The following is a 19823-nucleotide window of genomic DNA, read 5'->3' on the forward strand; positions in this document are numbered from 1 at the left end:
CTTGGGAGCTAGAGGTGGGAGGCTACTTGAGACTGAAAGGTCCCAGAAAATGTTTCCGTTGAGCTAAAGTTTGGATGTCAGGAAAAGTGAACCATCACCGACGTGGAGGAAGAGAGTTCTAGGCAGAGGAACAACCCATGCAATGGTTTTGAGACAAAAAGATGCTCAGAGAACTTCGATAAAAGAAAAGGTGGCATGGCTGGAACTTCAAGAGTACAAGAGAGACTCAGGGAGGGACAACCATACCTGGCCTCAGAGGTCACGTAAGGAGTTTGATTTTAGTTTACACATAATAAGGAAACACTGATGGCTTTTTGCTCTGATTCATGTTTTGAAACTTCACTCTGCTCTTTCAGGGAAATGAACAGAAACAAAGAAACCAGATGGGACATTTTGGTAGCCTAGAATAGAGCAGCAGAAGTCAAGATAATACAAGAGAAAGTTTTATAACACATAGTGAACAGGCACTTGCCTTCTTTTAATCTAAATTAGTTGAGGAAAAGAACCAATTGCAGGAGTAGGAACAGGCTGACCTCGCTCAGCTCTTAGAGTTAATGTAAACTGGTGGCAACAGATCTCCCCAACCAAGAAGAAAACTCTACTTCTAGGGCCAAAAAGAAACAACTTAGGAAATTACAGTAAGAAATTCATAACCATTTCATAAATGCTTAAAGAGAAAGAGAGAAAGAAAGAAAGAAAGGAAGGAAGGAAGAAAGACAAACCCAACAACAAAAACACTTCTGGAGGTTTGAGAAAATAAAAAATTTGCAAGTGTTTTTCATTTTAATTTTTTAAATAATGCTTTCAACAAAGCTGCTTAGTGAAAGCCAGTAACTAGTATAAAGTAAAAAACCAGAAGGTCAGATTATAAAAAATTAGCCATTTAATGTGAGACTCTAGTCAAGACTGAATATGTAAAAGACAAAGCTCAGAAGATACATGTGTATTTTAGAAGTGAAGAAAGAACATAAAGAACTATGAAAACAGATTGGAAGACAATGCAGTCCAATATACTATTGCAACTTAAAAATCTTCATTTCAAAAGAGAAATGAGGGCTGGGGATGTGGCTGAAGCGGTAGCGCGCTCGCCTGGCATGCGTGCGGCCTGGGTTCGATCCTCAGCACCACATACAAACAAATATGTTGTGTCCGCTGAGAACTAAGAAAAAATAAATAAATGTTAAAATTCTGTCTCTCTGCCCCCCCCACTCTCTCTTTAAAAAAAAAAAAGAGAGAAATGAATTGAATGTCTAAATGTAAACAGATACAAACCAATGGATTCCACCTAAATGCCATGTTTTAGCCTATAGAAGGAAAAGTCTGTGTTCAGGTATGCTTTGTTTATAAATTAGACTGTTACATGTTCAAGCCTCTAGTCCAATAAGTGTATATTATTACATTAATTACAGTGATAATTCCAGAGACCTATTTCCCATGAAAACCTACAACCTCCTAAAGGCATCATAAAATTTCAAAGTAGTCTGTGTGTGTGTGTGTGTGTGTGCGCGCGTGTGTGTGTGTGTGTGTGTGTGTGTGTGTGTGTGTATATATATATATATATATATATATATATATATATATATATATGTTGTACCTCAGAGGTAGAGTGTTTGCCTAGGATGCACAAGACCCTGTGCATGTTTAATATCCAACATTGCAAAAAATAAAAATAAAAAATATACACATATTTAACAGAAAAACACTTTTTAATTAACAAATTTTTATTTAAAAAATTAAAATGAGGGCTAGGATCCTCAGCATCACATAAAAAATAAATTAATTAATTAAATAAAAATAAATAAAATAAAGATATTGTGTCCATCTATAATTAAAAAAATGAAAAACACTTGCAAATAAATACTTTTTAATAAATTACTAATAATATGGCAGATTATGATACATTCAAGGATGATATCCAAACTTTTAAAATCACTATTAGGAATGCTGATCAATCCGAAATCAGGTTTGCCACAGTACTGGAGTAGGATCTGGAGGCCCCTGATGGGCCAGATGTTAATACTTTAGCTGCTAGAAAGTAGAGGGGATGACCAATGAGAAGACATTTAGAGGGCTCAAGGCAGCAACATTTACCAAATAGTATGAATGTCTTTCCGTGTTTTAACAACCAGGATGGCTGTTCTAGCAGTGTGTAAGGTACTAGCAAAGCATCAGTCCTGAGCATGTCCACATAAGACTCTGCAGCCATTATATTCATTAATATTTAAATTTAATCACATTGACAGTCATCTGATAATACTTTATTCTACCTGAATAAGACAGATAAAGTGTGCCTATTCGGACCCTCTAAGTATGCTGGAATGTGTGTGTGCAACAAACTGAGATTTTATAGACTCTTGGAGGATTATGGGCAATTCTCTTTTCCTTCCTTCCACCCTTACCACTAAGGATTGAACGAACCCATGGGCAGCTACATCACCAGTCCCTTCTATTTTGAGACAGGGTCTTACTAACTTGCTTAGGGCCTCACTAAATTGCCTAGACTGACATCAGACTTGCAATCCTCCTGATTCAGCTTCCCAAATCACTGGGATTATAGGCATACTCCATCACACCTGACAGAACCATGGAGTTTTAAACCAAGAAAAACCCTAAGAAGTACATGGTCTCTGTGTTGATGTTGGGCAGGTTCAGGCATATTTGAAAGGAATTTATCCTACCCTCTGCTAGGTGTGTTAAAATTCAAGAATTTGCTGTTTACTGACAACATAAAATATTTCCTTACTGTAGGTTTTCAAAGAAAGAATAAAGGAATAAAGTTTTTCTATGCTTATCAAAGGTTTAGTCTCAAAACATACATTCCATGGAGCACTGCTCAGAAAACGTGGGGTCTGTCTGTTCATCTAATGTATAATCCATCCTTGGATCACACTATGCATCCAAAGGGTGACACATCACCATTACAGAACATTGGAGCCAGACACAGAGGCACATACCTATAATCTCAGCAGCTCAGGAGGCTGAGGCAGGAGTATTACAAGTTTGAGGCCAGCCTTAGTAATTTAGTGAAGCCCTAAGCAACCTAACAGGATCCTATCTCAAAAATTAAAACAAAAAGGATTGGGAATATGGCTCAGTGGTTAAGTTCCCAGGTTCAATCCCTGGTACCAAAAAAAAAAAAAAAAAAAAAAAAAAAGATATTGGCTCTGCATAGATTTCTCGTGTTAGAACAACAACAACAACAACAAAACAGCTTCATACTATTTACCGGAGGCTTGTTATGAAGTGTTCACAATATCACATGGCATCAACTTTATAAATATCTGAAGAAAAGAATTTTTCCCAGGCCTAACACCTGAGAAAGTTATACTTCTTCTAAGCAACTACTTTCTGTCCTGAAGGTCTTGCAAATAACCATGCTTTTTTTGACTTCTAGAAAACTCTAAAACATTTTGGAGCCTAATTTACAATGTGCATTTAAAAAAAAATTTTTTAGTTGTAAGTGGACACAATACCTTTATTTTATTTATTTATATGTGACTCTGAGGATCAAACCCACGCCCTCACACATGCTAGGCAAGGGCTCTACCACTGAGCCACAACCCCAGCCCACATGTGCATTTTGTGTATTAACCTTAATTGGTAGCTCTGATAATAATAGCACATTGATTCTGAGCATGAAATTCAGAGCTCTGACATTTACTAACGATGTGACCTTGGGCAAGTCACCTAACTTCAGTTTTCTTAATTGTGAAATGGGAATGTAAAACCTATCTCATAGAATTGTTTTGAGAACTAAATGAGTAAATACATATAAGCACATTCAACAGTGCCTAGCACACAGTAACTACTATTATAAATCCAGATTTTTTTCCTTTTTTTGCTCTGAAGAAATTGATAACCAGCCACATAGATCTTCTTTTTCAAATAAAATCAAGGTAATCACATATACAAATAAAACAAGAAGTTGCTTGGGGGAAGTGCAGAAAACAGAGTTAATTTCTTCCTTCATTTCCTTTCCTTCTCTCTCTCTCTTCCCTAGCATAAACGATAGGCACATATGAAAGCAACAGACCTACAAAAAGCACAAAAATAGAGCAGAGGAAAAGAAGCTGCTCTTGTTATCGATTTTATTAATCCACTGGGATTACAAGCATGCACCACTGCACCTGGCTCCAATATCTTCTGATTCTGATGTGTCACCCTTTGGTTGCAAGGTATGATCCAAGGTCTGATCAGATAACAGACAGACTCCCTGTCTTCTGAGCAATCCTCTATGAATGTGTGTTTGAGACTAAACTTTTGATAATGTTTTAGAACAAAAAGATGTTTTAGAATTCAAAGAAATAACCATCACAAGCCAAGCATGGTGGTGCACACCTGTAAAACTTAGGAGGCTGAGGCAGGCAGAGCGTAAGTTTGAGGTCAGCCTCAGCAATTTAGTGAGACCCTGTCTCAAAACAAAATATAAAGGGCTGGGGATGTAGCTCAGTGGTAGAGTGCTTATTAGCATGTGTGAGGATTCAATCCCAGTACCAAAGAAGAGAAGGAAAAAAGAAAAAAGGAAATAACCACTCAGAACTGAAGAAGTGCCAAAGAACTTGGAAAGGTTGATGATTTTTTCCCTTGGAAAGTTTGAAGAGGCACAGAAAAATATAATGAATGTTTCCTTCTTTTTCTTTCTTGGCATGTATGGATTTCTTTTAAAGCAGTGAAAACAATCTAATAAAAATCATATCTCCACGTTTCATATCATTAGCCAAATCTAAATGGAATTTGAGACAAAGAAGCTTGAAATTTTCTAGAAATTTCAATCATACTCAATGTGCAATTGAACATATTGCTGGAGACTTTGAGTCACATGTGACCACCAATTTGCTTTTGAATTTTAATGATTTTTGTACAGGTGGACAAAAACCAGCAACTGCTGGATAGCTTTGTCAAAAATCTTTGTCAAAAATTAATGAACAAGTCATGACAAAGAGTTATTAATCAGGAAGCTTCTTTAAAGTTTGGAATTATAATGAATTCTTGAATATTACCATAGATTTTAAATGTATTATTTCTCCTTCATTTTATTGTTAAGACAATTTATAGTTCTGATGGCCTTAAGAACAACTTCAATGATTTTAGATAAAAGGCCTGAGAACACCCATTTAAGAACAAAAGGAATGAAGAGAAGGGTTTACAAGGGACACAAGAACTGAACCCTGATAAACACCCAAGCACACTGCCATAGTTTGAAAATGTTCCCCAAAAGCATGGATTGGAAACTAAGCCTAATGAAACAGTATTGGGGAGTGGACCTATTGGGAGGTGTTTCAGTCATGAAAGCTGCTCTCTTATACATGGATTAATGAGGATTATAAAAGAGTATCAGGCTGCAAATTCTATCTCCTCCCTCTTGCTCCTCTTCTACTTCAAGCCTTCTTTGCTGAGTCTTGCCCCAACACAGCAAGACAGCAATAACCAGATGCAGCCCCTTGACCTTGGACTTCCCAGCCTCTAGAATTTATAAAGACTTCTGGTCTTTATAGATGACCTAATCTGTGGAATTCGGTTAGAGTAGGACAAAATAGACATGCTTAGATCCTCCTTCAAAAGACTGCCGGGAAGGAGTTCAGTTCTCAGAAACTTTGCTATGTACCTCACCCGCAGAAGCTATCTTGCTCAGGGCAGCCCCATCAGGTAACTAGGCAAGGCAAGGGTGTAAAGACCAATATGAACCCAAGAGAAATACTCCAGGGCCGGCATCATAGCTTCACTTCTTACACCTCACTTCTTCATTCCTCCTTTGAAAAATAGTGACATTGAAAACAAATCTTGTATTCCAAACTCAGTGTCTGCTTTTGGAAAACCTAAACTGTGTCAGTGATCCACCTTTTACTGTTAAGTGAGAAATATAAGTTCTCAAAGAGTATGTGTTGGATAGTATAATACCACTTAAATAAAAAAATGAACTTTGACATACAGTAGGAAAAAGTATTAGAAACTTACACACTAAATTGAACTGCAGTCATCACTGGAAGAGTGGAATTACAGGGGACTTTTTGCTTCTATTTTACACCTTTATAAAAGATCATACACATGTGAGATTTAGATATAGACAAGCTGGGCTTCAACATCCAGTCATAGATGTTAGCTCTATGAAAATATAGCACTAATTATTAAAGAATGATAAACTTTTTAAGAGAGAGAGAGAGAGAGAATTTTAATATTTATTTTTTAGTTTTCAGCGGACACAACATCTTTGTATGTGGTGCTGAGGATCAAACCCTGGCTGCACGCATGCCAGGCGAGCATGCTACCACTTGAGCCACATCCTCAGCCCAAGAATGATAAACTTGACTATTAAAATTAGGAACTTCTTCATCAAAAGATATTTACAAGATAGCAAAACAAGATAGTCACAAGTGAAGAGAATATTTAGAATTCACATGACTGATAATACCAAGAATACACAAAGAACTCCAGATCAATAAAAAATAGGCAAAAGATATTAATAGGTATTAAGGTGATACAACACATATGACCAACAAATAAGGGATGCTAAACTTTGTTGATAGCAGAAGAATTGCTAATCAAGTCTACAATAAGGTAATTTTTACCTTTATCAACTTGAGAATATCCAGTGTTAGAGAAGATCCTGATCACAGAATCTCATTCATTCCATGGATTCTAAATTGGTACAACCACTTGGGAGAATAGTACTATTTACAGACACTTAAACATTCATAAGAATTCTATTCCTTGCTTCAATCCCAAAGGAAATAATTATTGAGTATGACAGAAAGTAAGAAAAACCTTGAAACAAGTAAATGTCTACCAATAGAAGAATGGAAAATAAACAATCCAACACTGTCCAAAGAGCCCATGTAGTCCTGAGAGATTACATCAGCATGATTCTTTTTCAAAATAGAATTCAGGGTTGGGGTTGTGCTCGCCTAGCATGTGCCAGGCCCTGGGTTCGATCCTCAGCACCACATAAAAATAAATAAAGGTATTGTGTCCAACTACAACTAAAAAATTTTAAAAGAACAGAATTCAAAGTAATTATTTTCAATAATATTTTTAGGAAACAGACATAACTTGGATATGCCAAGTGCAGGGGAGCAAGGAAAGAGATGTGGGCTGATATAAAGATTCTGGCTGCTGAACTGACCAGCAGCTTCACAGATACTTAATCAGTATTAAAAGTAAATAAAAAGTAGCCAGGCATGGTGCCACATACCTATAATCTCAGCAACTTGGGATGCTGAGGTAGGATGATCACAAGTTCAAGATCAGTCTGAGCAATTTAGTGATACTCTGTCTCAATAAATAAATAAATAAATAAATAAATGGGAGCTGGTGATGTAGCTAGCAATTCCCAGCAACATACATACATACACAGTAAATAAAAAGTAAATGGAGGCTCTGACCACTAGTGACAATGTGTCATGAACTAGAGATTAGTCTGTTTCTGTGTACCACTTGAGGTACATTTTCAAAAGGTACAAATACAACAAACAAAAATTAATAACCTCAGAATAAAATTTTTATTTAGTAAAACACAGACATATCATAATGGAAGACTAGGAAAAAAAATCAAGCTAAGCTAAATATTTATCTCTTAATTGAGTGTTGCAGAAGATTAGATACTGATTAATTCTCACTATTGATAGAAAGGCATATTTCGAATTTAAGCACAAGACAGAAAAGAATCATTATCAATAATATTACGGACAAAGGGGGAAAAGAATCAAAAAAAGCTTAAGTGAAAAGTAACAAACATCAGAAGGAGAAACACATCAATTATCACAATAAATTTGTGAGAAGAGGAAGATACAAACTCAGTACCTTAAATATAATTATTTATTCATTTAGATAATAAGAATGACCAGGTTAAGATTTGCCATTTGAGACGGTAATTTTTCTTTTTGGTACCAAGGATTGAATTCAGGGGCACTTGACAACTAAGCCACATCCCCAGCCCCACATGGTGGCACACACCTGTAATCCCAGTGACTTGGGAAGCTAAGGCTTGTATCCAGGTAAGGAAGACAGAGAAGCCAGTTTAGTGGGGAGAGAGGATCACAGGTTTGAAGCCAGTCTGGGCAACTTAGAGAGACCCTTCTCAAGATAAAAAATAAAAAGGGATGGGAATGTAGCTTAGCGGTAGAGTACACCTGGGTTCAGTTCCCAGTAGCGTGCAATGCATACACAACCATCTATATAGTTTATTAAATATATGTGAAGTAGGCATTGTTATTCTCCCCCCAACACCCCCCTTTTTTAATAGATGAGGAAACTTTGGAAAGATAAAATAGTCTTTCCAGGTCAAAAACTAGCAAGCCATTTTCTTCACATATTCAAACTCTTGACAACTGACCCAGAGCCAACACTTAACAACCAGGCCATCACTAATTCTTCAGTCCCTGTCAGATATTCTATCATGCAGTACAAAGAAAAAAACATTTTAGACCATATAAGACAACTTAGAAACAAAGTAAAACTCTTTTCCCTTCTACCTGGAAGATTACACTGTGAGCCAATCTCTTCCATGACATTGCATAAGAACTAATTAGGATGGTCCTTTGCTGCCCTCTTATGGAAGATACACGCAGATACACAAATATCCCCAGCAAATAACTAGTCTGACTTTGCCATAACTGAATTATTTCAGGCATACCTAGCTTTACATGATAGAAGAGTTTCTGGAACAAAGCAATTTGTACCTAAGCAGTACACAATGAACAAAAATACACAACAAACTGAAAACTTTACCCACTGAATAATTGGTATGTATTAAGCTTGATTTTGTAAGAATCCTGTGCTTATTTATTTAGTTAAATAGCTAATCACCCTCCAGTTTAATCTTTTTGGTATACATATTTCTATATATTACATTTATTTAAATTATAAAATTACATCATGTAGTCTATTAACTCTCAATAAAGATATGAGTTGAAAAATATCATCATCAAAAATTTTCAGTTTAATCATCTGTTTCAAGCACTTTTGCCTTTTTTTAAACTGACATTTAACAAATAGTCAAAGTGAATGGTTAAAGTTCCTTCTAATTTCAGCCTTTTAATTTCTTGCTGGTTGGCCTTGACCATAATCTCTCTCAGGAAAGACTAAGTAACTTGAACTCTGCAGTAAATAGGGCCTGATCAGTTCTCAACAAAATCTGTAAGGAACAACATTGCTGAAAGTTTTAATGTTATCTTCCTAGTTGTTTCAGTTTTGACAAGGCTGTTAATAATTAAACATTAAAGCCCACAATCTTATGGACTCAAAACAGTGAGTTATTTTTATAGCTAAACAGTAACAGGAATTGTTTCACTAACTCACAGATGAGTGATCTTCCATGGATGATCTTATACAAGGAAACTTCTTCAGACTCTCTGCTGGAATGGAGTTTTTAGATCCTAGGAATTAGACTTCACCTGGCTCTCTTCACCAGAACTAGGAAAAGCTATGGATATCATGTGCATATCACGTGTGTTCTATGTCACTCCCAAATATTGGGTAGATACTACAAGTATCTCTTCCACATACTGGGAATAATTCAAATTAAAAACAAAAACAACAAAACAACAAGATTGCTGGTACATTGCCTAAAAGCATTTCCTGGATTCCCCCAGTAGCTCTATCACAACCCCACAACAACCCATGACTAATTCAGTTCTTCGAGGGCTTTGTTATTTATGTTTTCCTTCCTTTTTTTTATTAATATGTTAGTTCAAACATTCTTACATTTATTCATCAAATACTGAATTCACGAGTAAACACCTACTATTATGTGAAAGCAGTGTGTTAGGACCTAAGTCCAGAATGGTAATCAAAAGAGGATGGTCCTGGGCTGGGGATGTGGCTCAAGTGGTAGCGTGCTCGCCTGGCATGTGTGTGGCCCGGGTTCGATCCTCAGCACCACATACAAACAAAGATGTTGTGTCCGCCAAAATCTAAAGAATAAATACTAAAAAAATTCTCTCTCTCTTAAAAAAAAATAATAATAATAAAAAAGAGGATGGTCCAATCTCACGTAGTTTATAGAGTCTAGTGAGAGAAAACAGACACCAAATCAACGTGCCAATAAACACCCTGACAGTCTGACAAGGTTTTATTAGGGAAAATAAAGTTGCTTAAAAAAAAAAAAAAAGGTATGGGAAAGATAAGATATTAGGATCTATTTGCCTTTAACATATTTAAGATATTAGGACCAGAAGAATAAGTTGTAGTAATCAAGGTGACGAGTGAGAAAAGAGAAATCCAGACAACAGAAACAGCAAAAATCCCTTAAGCCTTAAGGTAGGAAAAAAGGAGAGCATTCTTTAGGATTAACATGAGGACTGTGTGGCTCAAAGATGAAACTTGAAAACAGGGCTTAAATCAAGACCTTACAGGCCATGTTAAGAAGTTTGACTTTCTTTGAAATGCTAAGCACCATTAACTGGTTTTAAACAGGGAAGTGACATGATCTAATTGTTTTCAAAAGCTTACTCCAGTTTTGGGGTGGAGAAAAGTTCTTGGAGTGTGACCAAGAAGCAGAGAAATCATAAAAAAGGCAACTACAGGAGTTCCAACAAAACAGAGGCTAGGATTAAGGTGGTTACAATGGAGTTGGGGGGGAAAAAGATGAAATATAGTAGATTAAATATATAATATAGTTGAAAGTTTAACATAACAGAGCTTGAGAGTCAACTAGACTGGCTTGTGCAACTGATAAAGGTGCCAATGTATCCAGGTAAGGAAGACAGAAGGAGCCAGTATAGTGGGGAGAGGACATGTTTAATTTAAGATTTCTATAAGGTTATCTCAGTAAATATGCCACATACTCACTCAGCACATAACTGACAAAATGATAAGATCACTTAAAGAGAACATAAAGTTAGAAAATGCTCAGCACTAAGACTTAAACGGGGAGAATACAGCAGGAAGAACCCCCAAGATCAACACAAGGAGAAAATTCATGGGAGTATTACACTATCTAAATTTATATTTAGTAACTGGAGCTGTTTACTTAATGTGTGAATAGTAGGTCAGTCTATTTGACCAGTTTTTCCCCATATTTTCATTGGTGCATTATAATAGTGGGATCCATGTTACATATTCATACATGCACATGATGCAACAGTATAATTTGGTCAGTCTCATTCCCCAGTACTCCTCCTTTCCCATGGTCCCTTTACTTTACTCCACTGGTTTTTCATGAGATTCTCCCTACTCCCACCCCTTTTCTTTCCTTTATGCTCTCTGACTTCCACATAAGAAAACATATGACCCTTGACTTTGTTTGGCTTATTTCACTTAACATAATGCTCTCAAGTTCCATTCATTTACCTGCAAATGACATATTTTCATTCTTCTTTGTATACTTATGCCACTTCGTCCATTCATTCACTGACAGACACCTAGGCTCATTCCATGGTTTGATTATTGTGAATTGTGCTGCTATAAACATAGGTTTACATATATGGCTATGGTATGCTGACTTTAATTCTTAGGATAAATACCAAGGAGTGGTATAGCTGAGTCACAGTGGTTCCATTCCTAGTTTTTTGAGGAAACTTCATACTGATTTCCATAGTGTTTGTACCAGTTTACAATTCCACCAAAAGTGTAAAAGTGTTCCTTTCCCCCCACATGCTCTCCAGCATGTACCGTTGACGGCTGTCATTCTAATTAGAATGAGGGGAAATCTCAGTTTTGACTTACATTTCCCTAATTACTAAAGATGTTGAGCATTTTTTCATGTATTTGTAGACATTTGTATTTCTTCTTTTGAGATATATCTATTAAATTCATTTACTCATTTATTACTTGAGTTATATCTTTTTGGGCAGTGAGTCTTTCTATATATTGTGGATATTAAACCTCTCAGAACAGTACCTAGCAAAGATTTTTTTTCTCTCATTCTGTAGGTTCTCTGTTCACATTCTCGTTTCATTTGCTGGGCAGAAGCTTTTTAATTTGATGTCATCCCACTTATTAATTTCTGGTATTATTGCCTGAGCTTTAGGAGTCTATTGAGAAAGTCATTGTCTGAGCCTGGATGTTGAAGTGTTGACCCTATGTTGTCTTCTATGGGTTGCAAACTTTCTGTTCTAATTCCTAGGTCTTTAATCCATTTTGAGTTGACTTTTGTGCAATGGTGAGGGACAGGAATATTGTCTCATTCTTCTACACACAGATAACCAGTTTTCCCAGCACCATTTGTTAAAAAGGCTACCTTTTTTCCAGTCTGTGTTTTTGGCACCTTTACATTTGACCAGTTTTCTTTTTTTAATATTTACTTTTTAGTTGTAGTGGGACACAATACCTTTATTTATTTTTATGTGGTGCTGAGGATTGAACCCAGGGCCTTGCATGTGCTAGGCAAGCGCTCTACCACTGAGCCCCAGCCCCAGCCCTTGACCAGTTTCTTATGATCAGAGCTTAAGGAAGAATTGTTTCAGATAGAAATAACAGGTATTCTGGAATTCTGAATGCCTGTTGAGCCTTATCTTTGTTCAGGTCAGGCCCCCCACAGTGTTTTCATACTGCACTCTTCCTGCTTCCTGCCTTGGGGTCACACTTCTATAGTAAACCTAGCATTTGCTGGGGCCCAACCCATGCCTGGTTATGACACCTAAACATGAAAATAAACTATCTTCTTTTTTATACATAATCACAATATTGATTGTACCAAGGAGTCGTGGATGCTCCAATCCTTCCCATGCCAAGAGCTAAAAAAATATTAATTCATCAAAATTTTGTGATAGATTATTTACAAACTGATGTATCACTTACTAAGGAAGAAATAACCTGTTCTCCAAAGAAAATTCTAATAAAAGTGAAATTGTCAACTAGACAGATACTGTTAGCAAAAACTATAAATGTATATAGTGCATACTTACAATTTTTAAAAAAATCGATATACATTTGTTCAGAAAACATTTCCTCTCTGTAAAAAATGAAAATAAGAAAAAGTACCAGAAGTCAGGTATATTGGCACACGACACAGGAGGATTACAAGTTTGAGGCCAACCTCAGCAATTTAGTGAGGCCCTAACCAACTTAGGGATGAGATGCTACCTCAAACATAAATAAATGAATAATAAATAAAAGAGCTGGTGATGTAGCTCAGTGGTTAAGTGCCCCTGGGTTCAATCCCCAGTACCAAATAATAATAACTACTACTATTAATTACTTTTTAAAAAAGGAAAAAGTACCAGAAAACATTTCCTAAAAACATACTTTATACATATTCTAAAACATACTCTACCCTGACAATCATCTACATATTTTTAGAACACAGAAACATACAGTGGAAAATAAAATTATTTTTCATAAAAAGTATAATTTATATTTATATAAAATTTTATAAAAAGAAAGCAATAATTTATATTGAATAATGGATTTTTTAAATATTTTAAATGAATTAATAACATTTAAAATTTCAATTTTAATGTTTATTAAAAGAAATATCAATGGATATAAGCCAAATATATAAAAGTTCTTGTGATATTTTATGTATCTGGGAGGTTTTGTCCATAGTTCCTCACTTATAACTCCCTTCCCAAGGCAGCAGGTCATAGAAACTCTTATCTCCTCCTGCCTTTCTGATGGGAACTGGCCATAAAAAAATTATCTGACCTACATTGTCTAATAGTAGGTTATAAAACCCCCATTTCAGAAAGAAGCTGCCCCACAGTTGGAAAGAAAGAATTTTACACAGAGAGGTCAAGAATCTAAACAGACAAGCCTTTCTGGGATGCGGTGTATTAGTGTTAGACCTGACCCTTTGTGTCCAGTCATATTTCTACATGGTTGTCTATGCTTTCATCACGTTTATACAACAAAGTCCTCAGAAAACTCCAAAAAGACAGGGTTCAGAGAGTTTTCAGATAGCTGAACACATGGATGTGGCTGGAGGCTGGTGCATCAGAGGGCCTGGAAACCCCACCCCTCTTCCCACATACCTCACCTTACACGTCTCTTCATCTGAATCCTTTGTAATACTCTTTATAATAAACCAGGACATACAACATCTCCCTGTGTTCTATGAACTACTAGAGTAAATTAATAAAACTCAAGGAGGGGGTTTGGGGAACCCCAATTTATAGTAGTTAGTCAGAAGCACAGGTTTTTACAACCTAGGGCTTGTGATTGGCATCTAAAGGAGACAGACTGTCTTGGGGACTGAGACTCAACCTGTGAGATCTGATGCTATCTCAAGATAGATTGTGTCAGAATTGAGTTGAATTAAAGGACACCCAGCTGGTGTCCACTGCAGAATTGACAAATCCACGTATATCTGGCGTCAGAAATTTTATGTATATAAAGGGATCCTCAGACCAAAATGTTTAAGAAGCACTGTCATTAGTTCAGGAAGAGAATAAAAACAGAAAAGTAGTATAGGAAGATGGTTTTGTCAATATGAACACCAGATTTAATATGAGGACTATAAAGGGAATGGGTTAAATCTGAGATAATATGGATTAAGGATATTAGTAGCTATGTAAGTCCATTTCATGCACTATAACAGAATATCATGGACTGGGTAATTTATAAAGAAGGGAGATTGGTTTTTTACAGTCCTAGAAGCTGGTAAGAACAAGATCAAAGGCCACATCTGGTGAGGACATTCTTTCTGCCATAACATGGTAGAAGACATCACAGTATAAGAGAGCAAGAAAGGTCTGACTCTGATTCTATAAGAAACACTCTTGCAATGATAAGCCTACCCCCATGAAGATAACATTAATCCATTCATGTGGGCAGAGTCCTCATGACTTAATCACCTTCTAAAGGTCCCATCTCTCAACATTGTTGCAAGGGGGATTAAGTGTCCAACACAGGAGCTTTGGGGAACACTTTCAAACCATAGCAGCTACTCCTATTATGTGTTCAAAATAAAACCATAATAAAATATGGAACGAATATTTAAGAAACCCAACAAATCTCTCGGATTTATCTTATTTCAATGATTTCTTCGAAATATCCAATAATAATATTTCCCGTCAATCCTCATATACTTTAGATACTCTTCCTTTGATGTTACCCAGAATATGTGCTTATTTTATATATTGAGCAATAAGTTCCTTGCCAATAATTGAGGCCACTAACCAGTAAGTAGCACCAGCATCTCCTGGGAACATGCTAGAATTGTAGAAAGTCAAGCCTCTATCCAGACCTATTAAATTAGAATACAAAATGAACAAAATATTCCCCAGAAGATTTTCATACATAGTAAACTTTGAAAAACGCTGGATTAATATTGATCCTAAGGAATTAGCTATTGATATTAGATTTGTAGAAAAAAAGAAAGTTCAAAGGACTAATAAAATGGACGGTGATTATAAAGTTAAATTGACCTTCTTTGGGGTCAATTTACTTCAACCTGGCATATAAATTTGGTACTTTGTGATTATATTAGTCAGCTTTTTGTTACCCTAGAGAAATATCTGAGATGAGCTTATAAAATAAAGAGGTGTATTTAGCTCACAGTTTTGGAGGCTGAAAGTCCAAATATCCTGGCACAGGTTCTGGTGAGGGCCCAATGACAATGGTGAGGCACATATTAGAAAAAGTATCAAATTTCAAACCAGGAAGCAGAGAAAGAGTGAGGAGCAGGCATGTGTGTTTTTATAACTACACTCTCTGGCAAATTACCAAGGAGTCACCAGAGAACGACTTTAATCCTTTTGGAGAGTTAAGTCCCCCAAAGAACCAAGGACCTCCTGCTTGGCCACACCTCTTAAAGATTTCACTATTTCCTAATACTGCCTTGTTGGGCCTTTCATGCATGAACACTTTAGGGACACTAAAATCATATCTAAATCATAGCAGTGACACACTTAAGAAAGCAAAATAAAGATATTCCTCCAACTACACAGAATGTACAACATAATGGATATGGATAATGGATAGATTTTCAGGATCTACATAATAAATGTTTAGAATCCATGCTTATGTCATTTAAAAAGTCATGAGAGTTTGTGCTTCTTGCTATATGGAATAACCAAATCTGAATTAATCTGCTATCTTAAGAACTAGAAAACTGGACAAAATACAGAACTATTTTCAGATGTTGGGCAACAGCACAGAATTGTTGGCCCTCGGAAAAGACAATCAAATGAAGAAAGTCCTATCATTGCCACAGCTTTTGATCTGAAAGCACATTAAGACTACAGGAAAGAGAGGGAGTTTCAAGTAGATCATAGAGGTCCTACTAAGTTGAGAAGCTGGTGTTTTGAAAGTCTGAAGCAACTGGGAATCACAGAGTAGGGTTCTGGAGAGCAGGGAGGTAGACAGAAAAAGAGTTCTAGAATCCTTCAGGGGGTCCCTGGACTCTGCTCTACACTATGATGCTCATGCATTATGTGAGTCTACAGGAGGCTGCACAAAGAGGAAGCGCCCAGCTGTGAGCTAGAGGGATGTGAGAGGATGGGCAAGATAAGGATACCTACACTGGCTCCTTCTACTCAACACAGTGCCAGAAATGCAAGCAAAGAGCAGTTAAGCAAGGAAAAGAAATAAAAGGCATCCAAATCATACATGAAAAAGTAATTTGGTTGTTGCCATATGACATGATCTTACATGTAAAAAACTCTAATTCTACCAATATTAGAAATAATAAATAAATTGAGCCAAGATGCAGGATTTAAAATTAAATATGCAAAAGTCAGCCGGTTTCTACATACTAACAACAAAGTATCTGGAAAAAAAAAAACTAATAAAAAAATCCAATTTACAATAGCATCAAAAAGAATAAAAAACTTAGGAATAGTTTTAAGTAGGGAGGGTAAAGATCTACATACTAAAAACATCTAGTACCTTGATGGAATTAATTCAAGACAAAAATAAATGGAAAGATATTCCATGTTCAGGATGGGAAGAATCAATATTGTCAAAAATGTTTATACTATCCAAAGCAATCAACAGGTACAATACAATGAGGTTTTTCACAGAAATAGAAAAAAATTTCTAAAACTCATGTGGAGTCACAAAAGACCCAGAATATCTAAAAATAACCTTGATTAAGAACAACAAAGCCAGAGGCATTGCACTTCCTTATTTCAAATTATATTATGAAGCCACAATAATCAAAACATTGTTACCCACACAAAACAGACACATAAACCAATGCAACAGAATAGAAAGCCCAGAAATAAATCTATTTTATTTTATCAGCTGACCCTTAATAAAGGTGCCAAAAATAAACAATGGAAAAAGGACAGTCTGTTCAATAACTGGTGTTGGGAAAGCTGGACATCCATATGTAAAAAGGTGAAATTGGATCCTAACCTTATATTTTACACAGTATCCACTTAAAATGGATTAACGACTTAAATGTAAAATATGAAATGGTGAAAATCTCAGAAGAAACATAGAAGGAAAGCTCCATGACATTAATCTTGACAATGATTTTTTTTTTTGATATGTGAACAAAAGCAAAAAAAGACAAGTGGGACTATATCAAACCAAGAAGCATCTATATAGGAAAAGAAACAATCAACAAAATGAAGATACAACCTACAGAAGGGGAGAAAATGTTGGCAAGCCATATGTCAGTTAATAATCAGCCAGGTGTGGTAGCACACATCTGTAATCCCAGCAACTCAGGATGTTGAGGCAGGAGTATCACAAGTTCAAGACCAGGCTAAGCGACTTAGAAAAGACCCTGTGTTAAAAGAAAAAAAAAAAAAAAAAACCTGGGGATGTAGCTCAGTGGTACAGCATGCCTGGGTTCAATCCCCAGAGCCACAAAAATATATTTTTTTAAAAAAGGTCAGTATCCAAAATATATAAGAAACTCATACAACTCAATAGTGAATAGTGAAAAATAACTATTTTTTTAAAATAGGCAGAGGACCTGAACAGACATTTCCCAAAGAAGATATACAAATGGCCAACATATATGAAGAGGTGCTTCGCTGTAATCATCAGAGAAATACTATAAAATCTATAATGAGATACCACCTCACACCTATTAGGATGGCTATAATCAGAACATCAAAAAAGTAACAAGTGTTTGTGAGATAACTCTTATACATTATTGGTGGGGATGTAAAATTGGTAAAACCATTATGGAAGACAATTTGGAGGTTCCTCAAAAAACTAAAAATAGAACTACCATATAATTCAACAATACCACTTCTGGACATATATCCAAAGAAAATAAAATTATTGTATCAAAGAGATACCAGTACTCCATGTTCAATGCAGCATTCCGTAGCTAACACACAAAATCAACCCAAGCATCTAGTGATACTCAAAGAAAGAAAATGTGATGCTCAGCGGTGAACATACTCCCACCCCATGCACACACACATACACACACTATAATATTATTCAGCCCTACAAAGGAAGTCCTGCCATTTGAATGAAACAGGAAGATATTTTTGCTACGTAAAATAAGGCAGAGACAAAAAGATAAATACCACATGATCTTATTGACATATGGATTCTAAAATAAAGTCAAAATCACAGAAATGCAGAGTAGAATGATGGTTAGCAGGGGTTAAAGGTAGGGTTAATGCAGGCATATTGGTCAAAGGGTAAAAACTTGCAGTTTTAAGAATAAGTCCTAGAGATCTAATGTACAGCAGGGTGACTACAGTCAATAACAATATATTTTCTAATGTTTTGCAAATGAAAGAGAGTAGATCTTAAGTACTCTCCTCTTCAAAAGAAAGGAATAGTCATAAAGACAAGAAAAAGGAAGCAGGGAATAGAGAAAGCAAGCAAGCAAGCAAATTAAGATGATGGATATGAATGATTCATTTTTGAAGCAATTATTTCACATATATTAAAATATCATATATTAAAATATCACATTATACATCTCATATATAATTTTGTCACTTATATATTAATAAAATTGGGGAAACTGGTGATAACTGACAAATACAAATTTGTTAAAAATCACTGAGATATATACTTAAATTGGATGATTTTATAAATTATACCTTGATAAAACTGTATAAAAATATATACCTAAATAAAAAGCAATTATAAAGCAATATTTATACAAATGTTTTGTTAGGCCTAAGACATAAAGAAATGTAACCCACTTTTTAAATAATAGCCTAAATGAGATGGGTAGGAGTGAAGCTGTATTGAGTTCAAGAAATGATTCAATATGGTAACCGAAGTCCCTAAAAACAAGAAATGAACAGAACTAAAATGATAAGTAAGAGAAATATAACAAAAACTTCAAATATACATTTGCTCTCCTTTGTTCTTTCATTGTCTTTAAAAAATATACAAAAATATAATAATGCATTGTTGGACTTGGAAGACTTATACCACAAAAAGCAGGAGCAACCATTAAGTCACAAGAGCAACCATAAAGTCAAAAACTAGGAAAAAAACATTGAAAAAAATCACTAAAGAAATTAAAATGCTACATTACAAAATATTCACTGGATGCAAAAGAAAGAATAAAGGAGGGACAGAGGAACAACAGCAAAAAAGACATAAAAACATACAGAAAACAAAACAAGGATGACAAACATAAAACCAACTATATAACAGTAATACTAAATGTGATTGGATCCAACAATCAAGTCAAAAGGCTAAGACTGTTAGGCTACGTTTTTTACAAAAAGCTAATATCAACATGACGATTTCTAAAGGAGACACACTTTTGAATCAACTGTACAAATCATTACAAAGGAAGCTGGAATGGCTGTAACTAGGTTCAGACAAACTAACTTTAAAATAAAAAAATATTATAGAGAAACATAGGTACATTTTATAATAAAAGGATCACCTCACAAGGAAGACATAACATTCATACGCATACACACACCTAATAACAGAGAATCAAGATACTGTATTTATAGCAAAAAAAAATTAAATGAAAAGACAAATAGATACCTCAGTAATAG

This window comes from Urocitellus parryii, chromosome 8 (genome assembly GCF_045843805.1).
Source record: "Urocitellus parryii isolate mUroPar1 chromosome 8, mUroPar1.hap1, whole genome shotgun sequence".
Taxonomy (NCBI): Eukaryota; Metazoa; Chordata; class Mammalia; order Rodentia; family Sciuridae; genus Urocitellus; species Urocitellus parryii.